This window comes from Lygodium microphyllum, chromosome 2, assembly GCF_053477565.2.
Source record: "Lygodium microphyllum isolate KBCC chromosome 2, Lygodium_microphyllum_v1.1.10, whole genome shotgun sequence".
Lineage (NCBI taxonomy): Eukaryota > Viridiplantae > Streptophyta > Polypodiopsida > Schizaeales > Lygodiaceae > Lygodium > Lygodium microphyllum.
In genome coordinates this window covers 83,875,238-83,879,608 of record NC_141136.1, presented here as the reverse complement: position 1 = coordinate 83,879,608, position 4,371 = coordinate 83,875,238, and the positions used below count along the sequence as shown (strand labels likewise).

The following is a 4,371-nucleotide window of genomic DNA, read 5'->3' as shown; positions in this document are numbered from 1 at the left end:
GATTCATTGAGCTCATAGACACAAGTTTTGGCCGATGAGATTAGACCCCTAAAAATATGGTGGGTCCGGATAAGAAAACATTATCCACATAAGCCTCAACTCGTGCGATCGTCTACCAAACATGTATGATTGCTAGTGTTTCTTTTTGTAGAACGTGATTAGTCCACTTGGTGAGGAGAAATTTTACCGACCTAGTGTGTAACGGGCCAAACTTGTCTTTGTTAGATCTAGGGCTTCGCTGGATCTCCTTAATGGCTGGATGACCGTAGAATATTTCTCTCGTATCGTGCACCTCCTCCGACGTCCTATAAATAGGCACGTCCCCGCCCGTCTTCATTGCAATTTTAGCGAGAGACCAGCGAGCTGCTTGCGTTAGCATAATCACCGATTAGCTCCCATCAATAGCCACTTACTACGATCAAGCATGGCCCGATATTCATCCGCTCTTCAGCTGGCCGCCGCTGCAGTGTTCGTCCAGGTGGTCTCCTTCATCGCGACGGCGTCTCTGTCCGCAGCACTCGCAGGTAGTGTGTAAAATATGCCTTTACAAACTGCGTTGGTGTCTTGGCATGATTATATATCATGTTAACGTTGAACATTATGTCGACCTTTATTTTGCATATGCAGATGATAATATTAATGGCAGCGTCTTCCAATGGTGCATCCTAAAAGATGGCTTAAGCGACGACGCCATGCAGTCGGTCATGGCGTGGGCCTGCTCCAATGGAGCCAATTGCACGCCAATAATGCCTGGGAGCCCCTGCTACGTTCCCACGGACCTCCACTCCCACGCGAATTACGCCGTGAACGACTATTATCAAAGCATGAAACCCCATGGAGCCACCTGCGACTTCCAGGGAGCCGCCATGCTCGTTTCGTCCAAACCCAGCCGTATGCTATAATATCTCCTAATGCAGCTCGTTGTTAATCTTGATTTATCCTCTAGTCGTCCTGTCATTTCACCTTCTACATTATATGTGTTTGATATCTTTATATCTCGGAGCTTTACTAACTTGACACATGTTTATTCTTCTCGGATGCTTTTGCTACAGCTAATGATCAATGCAACTATCCGGCCTCCGCGTCGACCTAGCACCCCAACTCTGACTTACGGGCATGACTTGTTTAGCTTTAGTTAATGCTCGTCGCCCTTTCTTATTTTATCCACTTGCTTGGACTTGTAATCATTGGCTATTTACGTTGAAGCCACTTCACTTCTCACTAGTGTATTCTTTTGATCGAATCCATGGAAATGCTTTTCATGGTCACTTCCTCTACCTAATGTGAGTATTGCTTCAAGTCCATCCGCAAAAAGTAATTCTCTCTTTAGTGCCCAATCTAAAGGTATGTGTGATCTCTCTCTTGCCAAGTGATGTCATTTGGGTTTACGAATGTGATAGTAAACATGTGAATTGACTTTGTTTTTTTCACATGAAAGAAGATAATAAAATACCCACTTTGTCTCTATGAAAATCTCTAGGGTTGTAGATTGTTAGCGATGAAATGGTCAAAACAAGTGCAAGATTATCACATGGCAAGTGATTTGTCATTTATTTGCTTAAATGGTATGTATACATGTTACATTGTGTTGGTCTCCTTCTTTATATCAAGGACGTTGAATGTTTCTTTTTTAGAAAAATAGTATTAATATGCAATAATAACTAGAGAACTTGCACCTTTTGAGGAAAGTTCTTATAGTAGCAGAGATTATCTACAAATATTTTTTAATCATTGTTACAAGGAGCTTTTGAACAATTCTTACATAGGAAAACTTATGAAATGTAGGAAATTCTCTAATTTTTCCTAGGTATGTATATATGGATTCCCTATATATAACCAGGGAATTACATTTCCCACATCTCATGGTACATAATTTTAGGCATGTATATATGATTTCCTTATATATAACCATGGAATTTTATTCCCCACATCTTAACCAGGGATTTATAGGTCATATAACAGCACAGTAGAGAATTGTAGGCTACATAACTAGGAAATTCGATTCCCCAAATTTTAGACTGGGGAATTACAAATATCTATATCAATAAATACCAACATATAATTTGTGGACAGTGGTCACCAAACAAATTAGGCTTAAATTAAGTGGTCACTTAATAATATGACATTTCGTCTCATCCCTTTTTACAAAATTTGGCCAAACTCTTCTAATCCTCTAAAGATTATTTGATGGTGCACCAAGCCCTATGAAGCTAACTATATTGATCAACAATTTAATATTGAGCACCGTGTGACCCAGCTCAATACTTATGAAAATTAGGAGCCTATTGTATGTGCCATTTGCGCATCTTCTTCCACACATTTATGGTGCATGTGCATTGCTAAAAGAGATGAAAAGGATCCTCTTTTCCATAAGGGTAATGTCCTAAAATAAGCATCAAAATAACTAACCTCCAAAGAAACATATAAAACTTACATAAAATGATGTGGCATTCCATCTTGGTAAGGTTAGGGTTTTTTCATTTTCTCACATACATAAGTTTGTTGCACTTACTTCAATTATCCCAAATCATGTTAGAGTTTAAGAGCACATTGCCCATCTTACCTATGATCAAGCATAGTTGAGGTTAAAAGTCTTGTAATAGAAAATGTGATAGATATCAAAATCCCAAGGAAAATGGGTTAGCTTCTCAACACACATGTGTTAAGGAGTACCATGAAAAAATTAGACACAAATCTACCTTGCTAATTTCTTGTAATTGTAAAAGTTTTCCAAAAAATTGATATCTTTTCGAGAACTAATAGGCCACTTTAAGATTTTCATTAATAAAAAATATAACAACTTTGAAGCCCAAAGCATTCAATCAAATAAAGAATTTAGGTGACGAATCAATTCTCACGACAACACCTAGCAAATCTTGAATATTTCAAGCTATAGCTATTATTTGTCATGTTTCTTGTGGTCAAACACCCTCTCAGAAGGAGGTTCCACAATGACTCAAATACAAATCTATTGTAAAGGGCATTGTTCATGCTTACTTGGCTTTAGAGAGAGCTGCTCCACTAGCTTCCTTAGTTAATAACCTCTTCTCTTGAATAGATCATGCACTTAGTTGGTATCAACACAAGGTAAATTATAAATAATATAAATGAGGACCATAATGAGCAAAAGCACAAAACACTTTATAGAGTGGCATTTCCATCTCTAGCACCCCCTCTTGATACTTAATAAATGCTATAGTAACAAGTGATTGATGCTATAACCATGAATACTCAAGTCTCACACATAGACTAGATGTGCCTCAAAGACAATACAAAGAAGATTCAACAATTATGAAGCGTGCGATAAGAAAACAACTTCCCACATGTTGTAGCTCATCAATGTCCAACCATTTCCCAAAGCTCCAAGAAGACCATTCAATAGTTGTAGCATTTGGAAGGCCACATAGTATGAAGGAAGATTCAAGCCTCGAGCTATTGATCATAGCAATGACTAGACTCACAAATCATATTGATTTTGCCAGAATGTGTGCTGCCAAAGTGTCTTAACAGTTTTTTACCCCAGCCTGTTACATATTTTTAATCGTTCGCCCTAAGAACATGGAGACCATTGAATGTTATAGCATTTGGATGGCCACAAAATGTCAAAGAAGATTCAAGCCTCAAGCTATTGATCATAGCAAGGACTAAACTCATAAATCATCCCTAAGCACATGCACCTTGACTTCATGAAATCAATAGTTGTAGCATTTCAAAGGCCACATAATGTCAAAGAAGACTCAAGCCTTGAGCTATTGATTGTAGCACGAATAGACTCACAAATCATCCTTAAGAACAAATTTGTTGGAAAGGGCATTCTTCATGCTTAGGGTTTAGAGAGAGCTACTCCATTATCTTCCTTAGCTAATAAGCTATTCGCTTGAGGAAGATAGTGCACTTAGTTGGTACCAACACAAGGTGATATATAAATAATATAAATGAAGACCCTAATGAGCAAAACCACAATACGCTTTATAGAGTGGCATGGAGGTTTCTAGCAGCCCCTCTTGATACTTAATAAATGCTATAGTAACAAGGGATTGATACTACAACCATGAATACTCGGTCTCACACATAGACTAGATGTGTCTCGAAGACAACACAAAGAAGATTCAACAATTGTGAAGCATGGGATACAAAAATAACATCCCACATGTGGTAGCTCATCAATGTCCAACAATTTCTCAAAGCTCAAAGAAGACCATTCAATCATTGTAGCATTTGGAAGGCCACATAATGTCAAAGAAGATTCAAGCCTCAAGCTTTTGATCATAGCAACAAATAGACTCACAAATCATCCCTAAGAACATACACTTGACTTCATGAAATCAACTACAACAAATATATACTTGAGGAGTACTGATCAACCAATAT

The 4,371-nt window shown here is 38.1% G+C and overlaps 1 pseudogene; it reads left to right on the top strand.

Moving 5' to 3' along the window:
• The first annotated feature begins 424 nt into the window (after positions 1 to 424).
• LOC148039962 (glucan endo-1,3-beta-glucosidase 4 pseudogene) lies at positions 425 to 902 on the top strand (annotated as a pseudogene).
• Positions 903 to 4,371: the final 3,469 nt, after the last annotated feature.